The sequence below is a fragment of the Erpetoichthys calabaricus genome, chromosome 17 (genome assembly GCF_900747795.2).
Source record: "Erpetoichthys calabaricus chromosome 17, fErpCal1.3, whole genome shotgun sequence".
Classification (NCBI taxonomy): domain Eukaryota; kingdom Metazoa; phylum Chordata; class Cladistia; order Polypteriformes; family Polypteridae; genus Erpetoichthys; species Erpetoichthys calabaricus.
In genome coordinates, this window is record NC_041410.2 from 96,187,545 (window position 1) to 96,201,156 (window position 13,612).

A 13,612-nucleotide genomic window follows, 5' to 3' on the forward strand; every position below is an offset into this window, starting at 1 on the left:
GTCACACGGTGTCAGTAGTAGGATCTGAACCCACAACTTCAGGGTCTGAAGATCAAAGTTTTAACTGCTATGCCACACTGCCTTTTACTTTTTATTACATTTTTATTATTGCATAATACATATCAGTCATGAATTTCACTAGAGTTCTATTAATTTTTACCAGATCATTTAGAAACCTGCAACTTCATGCTTTTATCTAGTGGCTTTCACAGTGAACCCCTCAAAAATGCATTTCACTTGAATATTTCAGTTATTTATATATTTATATACTGTGATCACAGTTTGATGAAGTCGGTGCAGCTTGAACGAGAAACTTTGTGATTTATGGCACCACATGTTACATATCTATTAGAAGAAAATAATTTTTGTCTGTATATGAATGCTACTATTGCCCCAGTAGCATAGTATAACAGAACATTCTTAAAATGACTTACTCTAATTCAGGATTGTGGGACATACAGACAAGCTATTGTTATTTAATCTAGTAGTTTTCAGAGAAAATATAATTCTGAGACATATTATGCTAGTAGATATCATATCCCTGTTTTTATTTAAAAATTCTTAAAGTATCTGGGCAGTTGATTTGCTCATGGTCACGCTTTGAGGTGCTTAAACCTTGTGATGTACAGTCCAACATCTTAGTCATTAGGTGGCCACAGCAGCTGTTTGATGAGAAGCCCTCGTGCTCAGATCTGAATATTGATTTGGGAGCCGGGAGCAGGACACACTCTTAATTAGATATAGCTTATGTAATAGTGGACACCATCCCAAGGCACATTACAGGTATAACAGGAGTCCTGGAAAGAGAGGTGACTTACTTAATGTCACAGAGAGAGTTGGGGGAAGTTTGACCTGGTAGACTTGTGATTTACTGTCCAACATATTAGCCACTAGGGGGTTACATGCATGTACCTGTACAGTAGAGATAATTTGTGCCTTCATGTTAATCTTGTTATTCACCCAGGAGCATCCATCAGTCATAATTTTAAATTACACTGTTGACCGCTGGGACCATGCAAAAGCACGTCATAAGGGCTATACACTTTTTTCACATTGAATACACAGTATCTATGACTGGCTTTAAATCTACAAAGTTGAAATTGCCTTTCACAGTTAAAACCATTCCAAAACACTTTCCATTTTGTAAACACTGAAAGGTAAAGTGTTTCACCCACTCTCTTTATTTTTTAATGGCAATTTTCATAATTGACACCATTCTGCATTATATTATGAGTACAGTATGAGTGTTTATTTTATTTACTGTAGCATCTTTTGTAATTGACTCCATCCTAAGGCACATTTTGGGTAGAGTATGAGTCCTGGCAGGTGAAGTGACTCATTTATGGAGTCGCTAAAGTTGTTGAACTAATTATCTTGTGATGGCCATAGTGGCTGTGGATATTTAAACACCTGTGCTCAGATCTGAATGTTGTCATTGACCTGAGGGCAAGAATCAATCATTATCTTATATAGCACCTTTCATAGTGTAAATGATGATGTCAGCATCAGTCTGAGGAGCAGAAGTGATTCGCTCAGAGTTTCCCCAGAGAGGGTGGCTTTGTCTTTCCTGAGCAGCTGTACTGTGAAGTGTGCTCTAAAATGCACTGAAATTGAGCTTGCCATGAAAATTAAACAGAAACCAATTAATTGTTAATGCTAACTCCATGATGCCTTAGCCTCAGTCTAAGGTACTTCTGTGAAGTTTACAAGTTCTCTCTGTGTTCATGTAGATTTTTGTTTGTTACTTCCTTTATTTGAAGAAAATAACATTCCTTACAATCAAGAATTAACTTTTACAACAAAAAAATAACATTACAAATAATTGAGTCAAACTTAGTAAACCCAAATTCAACCCCTGCTGAGGAAAGTCATAAAGGCAGTGAATAAGGTTAGTAACAGTATTGTGAGGGAATATTATAAGAAGAACCACAGCACTTCACAACACAAGCAGCTTATTTCAGGAGAACAGGAACTGGAATATGTAATGAAGTAAACCAAAACGTGTAAGTAATGTCGAGCTCATTAAAAGGACATTAGAAAATGTTAAACACCACATTACCAGCTAAAAAAAACCAAATGGTTTCATTGTAAATGCAAAAGAAACATATTCAATCAAAACTTTAGTCTTCCCCTGGATTTTTAGGGCAAGTGACCAGTATGAGAAGCCTTGCCTGTTTAGACTGGTGTCAGAAGTGGAAGACTGCAACAGAGTTGGATTATCTGGGGTCTGATAACCACGGCCAATTGTCTGCTAATCAGAAATGAATGGAGATTTTTTTAGAAGCCAGTTGTCATTCTTCCTCTTCTGTCTCCCTGCATTGGGCTTCTTCTTACCAGCCAGTTCCCCAGTTGACCTTGTCATCTTCTTGTCACATTTGTTGCCAAGCAGCCATTACATGGAGGATGCAGGAAGCAGTCCAGGTAGTCTAATGATAGTGACTCACCTGAGCAGGCAGACACAGACACACACACACACACACACCAGATGAAAGCCAACGTTATTAGAAGTTGAAAATGAAACAAAACTTTTCAGTAAAACTCAGGCCAGTTTTTTCATTAGCAGCATATTGGTCTTAGATAAACTCAAGGAATGAAGCATGCTCAAGGGTCAACACACGTTACACAGATATCTATTCTTATAATTAACATTGCCTCACTTTGTAGTTTCTTAATAGCTATCTGTATTCAGAAAAATTACCAGGTGCCCTTATGCAGAACCTACTCTAAATAAGAAGCACATTCGAAACTATTTTATAAGCTCAGTTTTGTACAATTTACCAACAAATATTCCAACATCTGGCATTCCCTATGTTTTACATAGCATCTTCGATGGAGACGCATTACAAAACATTTCACATTCTTAAAGCAGTATCAATCAATACTTTATATAGTGTCTTTCAAAGCTCATCACAATACAGCACATACAGCAGGGCTGTCCAGCGTAGGTTGTGAACTGCACCTATAAGCATAGATTTCCATTATAACTCCTTTTCATAATTGGAATGTTGTCATTTCATTGGGTGGCTTATTCCTACTTTCAATTAAGTTTTTAAAATTTTAATCTGAGTGTATTAGTATCCCTCAGTCTGGTTTTGTGTTTCTTTCTGAACTTTTAATTTAAAAATCTACTGTGCAATAAAATTACAAAGATGCAAATTGGATCAAGAAAACATCTTTTTACTGGTTACTTTGTTATTTGCGCATTGGTGTTAATTAGCTTCTGGCGAAGAAAATCAGAGGAGCAGTTAGAGGCTCAGAATTATAATTAAATAAACTAAAAAAATAGGGTGGACACTCTGGTGGTCTAAAATATACAATATGATGATAATAAGGAATAGGTTGTGAGGTGAATAACAAGGAGTGAAATAAAATATACAGATAAAGAAATAACACAGACACTTCTTTTGTATTTTACCTCTGAAGAAGTAAGACTCATTCTGATAGCTGCTGGGAACATTAACGGTGAGTGATTTCGTGTGGCGCAGTAGTTGGTTCTGCTCAAGCCCAGTGTCCTCGATCCAAAGCCCACACCTGCTTACACCTGGTTATTGTCCATATGAATTTTGCATGTTTTCACTGTGTATGGGTTTTTGTTTTTTTTTTATTTAATCCAGCCACCTGTGAGACACAGACCCACACACATACACAACATGATAAAGCCATATTTTACATGACACACAACATATAGACATATGCTAGCACATACTTGCATGCATGCACTCATGCCCAGCACCAAACACATGAACACATACTCTAACACACATATCCAGTATATGCAGACAGAAAGGTGGAAACATCACATTTGTTAATTGCAAATACCTTTCACACATTTGTGAATTAATATTAAATATTGGTGTCTCTGATTATCTTTATCACTTGTACTAGACATGACCCTCTGCCCCAGTCTCTTCATCAACCTGCTTTTTCACCTAGAGGAACTTTGTTCTACATTTAAAATTCATGTACACATTAAATGATTCCTAACTCTTTGTCAGACTCCTAGTGGCCCAAAGCTCCAGCAGATGGCACTAGACTGGGCACCACTAGCCTTGGTCCTAACAAACCCGTAATACAGTCAACCAACGTTAATAGAAGGACTGCGGCTGCTAATTGCTTGAGACAGACAATATGCTGGCTTGGGATGGCAAGGCATAAATCCAATCAAGCATTTGGTGAAAATTACAGAATTATTAATGGGATGGGGGGGGGGGGGGGGGGGGGGGCGGGGGGGACAGTGGGTAGTATAAGAGTCATGACAGAATGGTGGTATGCAAAAGGAAACTGTTGGACTCTGTAGTTTGTTCCATTAATCAGTACCTTACTAGAGCACATACGGAGTTGTACAAAAATAACAACTGCATTTTTAAGGGGAAAAAAGAAAGAGCAGAATTCCATTAACTCAGAGAACAAAGCTGTTTCGGTCTCAGCTGCAGACCTCATGAGTCACAGTTAAGCATATCCCCAGCTGCAGAGTTAAAATGGACGCGAATAAAATGAGGCCACAAATCTCCGCCATTTCAAAGCTAGGAGGGTGACATGCATTTGGACGGCATCCTCTTTTCGATTAATTCTGCTGATCATTCACCGTCGACTGAATTGACAGCAGAGACCTTCTTTGAGCTCCAGTTAACCCTTCACTTGCCACCTATGGAAACCTTCGTTGTTAAAGTGGATGCGAGTGGCGCACAAAGGCTGACATCTTTATGTACACCGAACAATCTATGAAAAATGACAACAAGGTGGAGTGGTGGGTCATGCTTCAAGACTCACAGGAGCTGTTGGCCTACATACTGTGCAATGCAGATCCAGTAGCCATCAGATTTCCCTTTGCTTCCTAGAGTTAGCAGCTGTTTATATCCCACACCATTCCTGCCTGCCATTCAGATGTGTTTTTGAACTTTTAATATAAAATGTAATTTGATTTTAAATCTGCCCTGAGATTTTTGATTTAATTCACTCATACATTTTCAAACTCGCTAAATCTCTTTTAGGATTAGAGGGGCCAGAACCTATCTTGCCAGCACTAAGCACAAAGTAGGAACCAAACTAGAAGGGGAAAGTAGTCCAATACAGCGCACGCCCCCCCTCACACACAAATTTACAGTTGCAAATCAACCTGACAAACACCTAACTGGGAATGTGAAAGGAAAACCTACAAAGACGCTGGGAGGATGTGCAATAGAATGTCCATTTTAGCAATGACTAGGTGCGGGATTCAAACCTGGGGTCTGTGAGCAGAAGCACTAACTACCCTGTTGACAGTTTTAACAACAAAGCATTAATAACATCAACTTCCATGTGAGTGTTGTCCATTATCTTGACGTGCAATGAAGACTGAATTTTATTGGGACACACTCAATATTTCTCTGTTTCATTTTTTTTTTTGTAAATAAAGCTAAAATCTAATTGCCAAAAATGGTGAAAATCCTTTTTACAGCACTAACACGATTTAATATATGCAAAAGGAAGGGGGATGTTGCACCTAGCAGGTGTTTTTTAATTTATTTATTTATTTAATATTTTTTTTTTTGTACAGATCTTGAAGCCAATCGATTTTGGCTGAACCTGACTGGGCCTTTGGGAGATTTGTGGTTTTTATTGTATGGTTTTGCTTTCTTTTGATCGTAATTTTAAAATGCTGGTCAAGGTAAAAAAAAAATGTAAAATAAAAAAAAATTAAATGAGCATTTAAGCCAAGTTATTAACAGCCCAAAGGAAATTTGTTAATAAATATATTTTGGTGTGTATTTCTATTTAATCTTTTTTTCCTGTAGGAGAGGGCCCATTCACACCAAAGCCTGATTATCAAGAAGGTTCTGGCAGGATGACACATACGACAGCTGCAGCAGCAAAACATGAATCCAAAGGCTTGGAAAGCAACAATAAAGAGGAAAAAATGCAATACTAAGGAAAAGAAGACATGATATTAGAAGCAGCATGAAGAAATGCAGCTTTAAGAGCTGGAGAGGTGGGTGTCAAATAAAAAGAAAGGGACTGCTGTGTGAGTACACAAGGAGCAGAGAAAGGTGAGGAAAATGGGTGTAGTGAGGGAGAGCCGAGGGGTTGTTGGGACAATGTAAGAAGAATTTGGTAAGGCTGTTAAATACATGACTTTGACTTATTCTCATGTCCTCACTTAACATTAAATGAATTGGGGTCAATATACTGTTGATACATGGTGACAGAGTAAAAAACAAGGAATCTCTGCAGGTTACTTCCAGCCTGAGCTCAGTATTGATAAGAGTTCAAACCATGGACTGCTCTTTATTTTTTGATCCATTTACAAATTGGGCATTCATCATCCAGTCTTATTTTTTAATAGCACTTTTAATAGACAACATAATCACAAACCATGTCATGAAGCATTAAATATTTCAGTTAGTATGTAAGAGCAGCATGTTGACACGGTGGTTAGTGCTATTGCCTTATGTGTACAGCATTTTGGGCCTGAATCCTGTGCCTGGTCTTTGTCCGTGTGGAGTCTGCATGTTTTCCAAATGGCTTCCTGGATTATCCAAAATGTACTCTGGTTTTCATCCCACACCCCTTGAAGGTGACCAGGTTAGATGGACTGTCAATTCCAAATTGTCCACTTTGGAAATATGACTTGCAAAGGACTGAAGTCTCGCCCAGTGCTGATTCCAGCTTTTGATGCAGTGCTTCCAGGATAATTACAATAAGCAGCTTTGAGAATATTATTGTATGCTATAAATATAAGCAAGGGGAGATATAACAAGCAATTAAAGAACAAATAGTATTAAAAGGTCAAGTAAATGCGGACAGTGTAATAAAGCCAGCATGTGAACAGCAGAAACAGGGAAATAATGCAAAATGAAAGGATGTGAAATGAAAAAAGGCATCAGTGTATAAGAGGAAATACTTGTTCTTGTATTATATATCTAACTTTAGCATAGATAGATATTCCTACATGGAGCGGGTTTGCTCATTGCCCATGTTTAAAACACAAATACAAACACATGAGATGAGATCAGACCTTCTGTGAGCCCGGATAAAGCCCTGGGCATTTCACACCATAAGCCACCTTTCCCACCTGCACTGTTTAGAAAGAAGCCTAAAGATTTAATGTTAAAAAATGGGTAGAATGCATTGCAGTATAATGTTTTTTAGCTTTAACATTAGCACTGTTTCTTGACTCAAAGGGGTTAAATTGGAAGACCATCCACCCTTGGCAGAGGTGATGCACCCCTGGGAGGTGAGGCATGAGCCAAATGGCCCTGCTGCCCCTTCCCATTTGTAGAGCCTGCATGGGATTATAATAATGTTGCTTACCTTAAAATAGATTGGTCTTATTGTATAATATTTCTACAGGCTAAATACACATTTTTGTACGTGCACTGTGTTGGTGGTGCAGAGCTTTCAGTTGCTTTTAGAAGCTCTGTATTATTATGCTCACTGATAATTATTTGTGCTGTATGAGAAAAAGCTTGTTTAAAATAAATAGATATATGTAACTATATACTGTACTGGAATTTTACTCCTCAAGATTTTTATTTAGTGCTCACTAGGAAAATTATTGTATTAAACATACAATGATTTTTATATGATGAGCCAATTGTGGTTTAAAGGTTTCAAAAGATGTGTGATGAAAATATGTAATTTGCCAGATATAGGTACTAAAGCTTTGTCCAGAATCAATACCATTTTAATTTGTATTTATGCTTGTACAGGTATATAAATTATACTTGTATGAGAATAAATTAATTTACAATACAGTGGAATCCTGTTTCTTCCACTTTTAAATAACACAGTAGTACAATGTGGAGTCAAAGCTGATCATTACACACTATAACAGAGACAATTCAAAAAGCAAAAAACGCACAAAACTCTCCAGCTGAAGAGAAACAAAAACCACACAAATTGAAAAGTGACAAAGCGCTAGTCCCCTGGATAGCACAAAAGCAAAGACAATGCTGGTGCCTCTCAAACTCATTTGCACCTCTGCCTTGTCTGTAAAATGGCATGGCAGCGACCCAGAGACAGAGGAGAGTCACCCGGCAGAGTCCTGCACCAAGTCACCGTTATCATGCAGCCTGAAGAGCAGGTGTGAGCGTCAGTCGCATCTTCATGGATAAAGAGCGCAGGCAGCCAAAGCTCTCAACATGCCCAGCACCTCTGGCAGAGCTCCCTGAAAGCGTGTTAGAGGATGAAAATGGGAGCTATTATGTCTTCTACCTGCCAGAGTGTGCTGAAAGCCAAATACAATTTCAATGGAGGCGCAAAACCAAGGAGCACAAGACATTAACGCAATCCCCGCGCCCTGCAACAGGACTGCGTGATAAACAGAATGAGGCAGCTGAGGTATTCTCATTTTTCTGTTCATCTCCCTGGACATTTTTGCCTCCCTGCTCCTCATGACACCTGCTCCCAGACTTCTTTTGCACCCTTAGATCTGAGGCTAGGGATCTGCACTGGCAATCGGAAGGTTGCCAGTTCTAATCCCATAAATGCCAATAGGGACTCTGCTCTGTTAGGCCCTTGAGCAAGGACCTTAACCTGCAATTGCTGAGCGCTTTGAGTAGTGAGAAAAGCGCTATATAAATGCAAAGAATTATTAATTATTATTATCTCTTCCCCAAAAGAAACAAGACTGCATATGTTCAGCAAATAAAAGCTCTCTACCCTGAATTTGCTTCAGTTAGAACGTAATGCCATGTTTTATATGTATTTGTTTAGGTTACACTTTTTATCTAGATGGCTTATATCTCAAAAGTACAGTAACATAGTAAAGCCTCATAATAGATAGTAAAAGAACAAATTCTGCATACCCCTATATGTGATATGTCAGCAGATAGATAGATAGATAGATAGATAGATAGATAGATAGATAGATAGATAGATAGATAGATAGATAGATAGATAGATAGATAGATAGATAGATAGATAGATGAACACTGGGTTTGCAGCCCTGTTGGACCTTTCTGAGATATTATAAGGTCGTATTGAATCTAGTAGGCAGCAAGTCATTTTTTGTGATGAAACAAGAGAGGTAGAATACAGAAGGAAGTTGAGACAATGCTCCATACTGGTTTTCTTAGTTATGGGTTGATCAGTCTATCTTTCTAAACCCCTTTTTTGTAAAGATTAGTTGCTCATTTGCAGGCAGCACACCTTTGAAGACTAGACTGTAGTCCTTTTTCATAGTATGTTTTAGTGCTTTTGTTTGGGGTTTTATTTTGTAGCAGTATTTAATACAAAGACCCAGCAAAGATATATTTAGTGAAAAATGCAGAAGAACAGAAACTGCCACATTTTAATAATCTTCAGCCAATGACACAAGTTCAAGCAGTTCCAGAGGAGGTTGACGCTACTTCCAAGATGGAGGCGAAGCTACCAAAGCCTCTCCAGCTGCTGTTCGCTGACAGGCAGAGTAAGGAGAATCAAGTACATAGAGCCCCCCTCAGTGTGCTTCACATTTTCCTACAAGAACAGCTGCACTAACAAGAACCTTTGGGTGAAAGCTGAACACATCTGCACCCACCATTCCAAATTGTGTGTGTTTTTTTTAAATAATCATGAATTTTGTGTCATCATTGAAGATTTCCGTGGTATTGGAGAAGCTCACGTTTAGGAGGTTTTCATTATTGAAAGGGTAGAAGAAAGTCCGTCATCATGTGTTTGTCTAACTGAGCGGGGAATCTCATCCAGTCATTTCTTGAGAGAAGGTCAAATTGAGTGCAATCACATTCGGGATGTTGTTGCCCTCTCTTGATGTAATGAAGCACTTCACGCTTTACCTCTAAGGATACCAAGTCACCTGCTGCTACATAATAATATCCAGGAGAAATGGTTGCAATAGAAAGGCCATCAGTAACATGAAACTGTGACTAGTCCTGTCATGGATTTGTGTTCATGGCTCACAGCATTTATTTGCAAACTGAAGACTGTTCATCAAAAGTTACTGAAAAGCTAATATCCCAAATTAAAGTCCAGTAGCTGAAGGAAATCCACCTGGACACAGCTAGAATAATGGCACATGTGGGATTCAGACTAAGAATGTTGCATTTGTCCAGCAACAGCGCTAACCACTGTGCCACCATGTCTCTGTTAATGTGATGATTTAAATATCTAATACTTCAGAAAATTAATTGAAATGTTCTCTTGGTGGCACTCTTGTGCAATAGTACTAGTAAATGACATCTAAAGAGCCGTCTCCCTCTGTCTCTGTAGGCATTTTTCACATGATAATAATAATACAGTAATAATAATAACATTTATTTGTATAGCACATTTTCGTACAAAAAAGTAGCTCAAAGTGCTTTACATAATGAAGAACAGTAAATAAAAATAAAATATATATATATAACAACATAAGAAATTAAAATAAGACAATATTAGTTAACATAAAAAAAGAGTAAGGTCCGATGGCCAGGGTGGACAGAAAAAGCAAAAATAAACTCCAGACGGCTGGAGAAAAAAATAAAATCTGCAGGGGTTCCAGGCCACGAGACCGCCCAGTCCCCTCTGGGCATTCTACCTAACATAAATGAAATAGTCCTCTTGTGTCTAGGGTTCTCACAGAAGGACTTGATGATGATGGACATGCAGACTTTTGGCTTTTAATTCTTCACTGTTGGAACGTCATGGTGCTTTGAGTAGATGGTGGTGGCGAAAGCCACGTGTGTTAGGTTGATTGGTGGCTCAAATGATCCCAGTCTGAGTGTTTAAGTAAGTGCAAGCTTTGATGGACAAGGACTCCTATCCAGGATTTCTTCATGTCATGAACCCAAAACACCAAGGATAAGCACCAAAAGAAGGATAATATGCTTATTCAGTGAAAACCTAAATTCATTGATCAGTGAATCTTCATTATTATTGTCTACTTTATGCTGAAGTGGTCAGCCAGATGTGTTGTATTGTGACCAATGTGAATCTTTTGTTCTATGGCTGAACAGAATCAATATTAATTTGTCATGGAGTCGCTTAGTGTTCTACTGTTTAGTCAACTATTAAACAAGTTCTGCTTTATTTCTCTTTATAAAATACATTTTATCAAAATGTTTCTGTATAGCATTGACTCTATCCATTTAGAATTAGCTTAAGCATATTAAAATTCACATCACTTTGAAAGTAATTATATAAAATGAAGACAGATTAATGTATTATCCAAAAAACAGTACAGACTAAAATTGATGTCGATGACAACATTTTTCTGCAGTCCAATCTGCTAAAGTGCTTGATGCACTCAGCTCCATTTGGTCACTGACATGGCTGTCTGAGTTGTGCTGCCTAGAAAGAGCACCATATGAAGGCCATATTGGTTGATCATCAAGTCACTCCTCATTCTGCACTTCATTCTGAGGTTATAACATGATATAACTTAACGATCTAAACCCCACTTGATCAAGTTCGAGGCTGGACTGGGCAATGCTGTCTATCTTTTTTTTTAATTCTTCCTATATTTTAATATTTTTTCCAAAACACCTGAATAAAGCTTTCTGGTGTGGTGGTCATTATGAGAGTTATAATATCAAGTTAAGTTTAACCTCCTTGTGCTTCTTTCCATTGTGTGCATATTTTAACTAAGGCTCATGGGGAGCAGTGGCTCAATTAACTGGACCAAACACCAGATAGGACACAGTAATGTGCACTGCCAGACAAGCTAATTTAGAGCAGTCATTTACACTGAGCTAGTGATCCCCATGAATGCTACTAAATTATATAAAGGCTGATTGATTGGTAGTTATATAAAGAAAATACTCAAATATGTATAGCTAGGTAATGTAACATCTATTTTCGCTTTTAGAAATTACACTTCAAAACCTTACTTGCTGACTCACATTTTTACTCAAATTTCTGAGATCTTGCCTTGAGCTATATTTACTTTGTTGTTTTTTGTACTATTTTCACTTATTTGTTCTATTTAATCAGTGCACAATGTGTTTTCATGCTCAGTGCAACACTCAGACCATTGCTTATGCTAAAATACTGGACATTGGCGCCCATTGAAAGGTGTCTTGAACCTCAGTTTGCGATTTAGCGAAGGCACAGACTCATCACAATATCCAACTTGATCTGCATGTTCTCGACATTCCAAGTGATATTTGTGCCACTTCATTTTCCAATGCTCTTGTATCTCTCAGGAAAGCCAATCATTGCTTTGCTAGCACCCTCTTCTGTTGACTTTAATGTACTGCATCAGTCTCTAGTCCTTGATTGTTATGAATCGTGAGTGCTCTTTTGTAAATGGTGCACACTGGGGAAAGTGCCAACAATGGCTCTCTAAACATTCACATACAACACTTATTAAATTGCATCTTCATTTTTCAGAAGAGTGCCTGGTTATTGGAATACCAGACAAGTGAACAGTGTGAAAGTTGCAAAATACAAACAGGTCTCTTCACTGGTTTATTTGAGCCATAAAGGAACCCTTTCTAATATACAGTAGGTTGCTTGTTTAATTTACTGTGAATACATTAATGCTATTTCTTTTCTAATGTATGCCGAAACTGCCTGTGAAACTGCCTGCAAAAGGCCCTATATATAATCATTCATTTAATTAATGATAGGCGGTAAATAATATTGCTACTGTGTACAAGTGTAAAATGGACTATAAAAGCCAAGAATAATTCACTTAGTTGTAGTATTTTGTGGATAAAGCATGTTGAGACAGAAATCAAAATGAATTCCTAGGCACAGGATCCCATGAGGTAGAGCTGGATAAGTGGATTACAAATTGTATAGATAGATCATTAATATATCGATTTGTTTGAATTTTACTTTTAACTGTTTTGTGAAGTATATTGAGATGATGAATAATAACTTATAAAATGAGAGCCTGATTAATCTCTTTGCTGACTTCTCAAAACAGCACCTGAAGTAAATATTGCTTGGTGGATTTTTCTTTTAAGTTATACTGTTGCTAATTGCTTTTTATACTATAATCAGCCCATAAAAGTTGCTGTATAAAATAAAGATTTCTCAAATGCTCTCAGTCAGGTGGTCACATTTATAGGTGCTTGATAAAGCATTTTTTGGGGCTGACTGATTCCTTGCTTTCAGATTTACCGTGTCAGCTCACAGAAGATTTTTTTCCCTTTGTGGCTGGTGTTTAATTGTTAGACTATCAAGCCTAACAGGGTATGATTTACTGTTGGCCAGCAGCACGTTCAGCCCCGGGTTTCACTTCCTGAGGCAGTGGGTACTCTGGAGGAGACAGATCAAAAAGAATTGACAATTGGTAAATCTATAAATATTAATGGAAATCTTTGAACCTGTTTTCTTTCCTGTTTCACTTGTGCCAGACCCCTCAACCCCTCCTTCCCATGAAGCGTCACACAGGAACATACTCTTGGTCTGTGTTTAGAGCTGATGGTCGTTAGATAGCAAGTGCAGCCCAGATGCTGTCAGTGATCTCCAATCAATTGGACAGAATCTCCGCGAATAAACCCACCAGATGGCTTTGCTGAGGTGTGCGTGTTGGGGGTGCTGTGTTCTCAGAGCACGCCTCAGTTTAGCAGCTGCGCCAAGAGGACAAATGGTGTGCGCAGATGTTGAAGTAAAACACTGTGTTAGGACTCTGTGCACAAGCCTGCCTCTCTTAAGTCCCTGAGCACTGCACTTCTCACAAATAGCTTCAGAACAGGAGTGACAG

At 38.1% G+C, this 13,612-nt stretch overlaps 1 long non-coding RNA gene across 4 annotated transcripts in view; it reads left to right on the top strand.

Annotated features, from left to right (window-relative positions):
* LOC127526120 (uncharacterized) overlaps positions 1–13,612 on the top strand; it is a 160,921-nt gene that overhangs the window by 93,478 nt on the left and 53,831 nt on the right. For 3 of the 4 annotated variants that reach the window (XR_007933740.1, XR_007933739.1, XR_007933742.1), the window contains one exon: positions 5,775–6,313. This is a non-coding gene — a long non-coding RNA (uncharacterized LOC127526120). Of the gene's footprint in view, positions 1–5,774; positions 6,314–13,612 lie in introns of those variants that run through there. The other variant, XR_007933741.1, reaches the window with a different exon arrangement.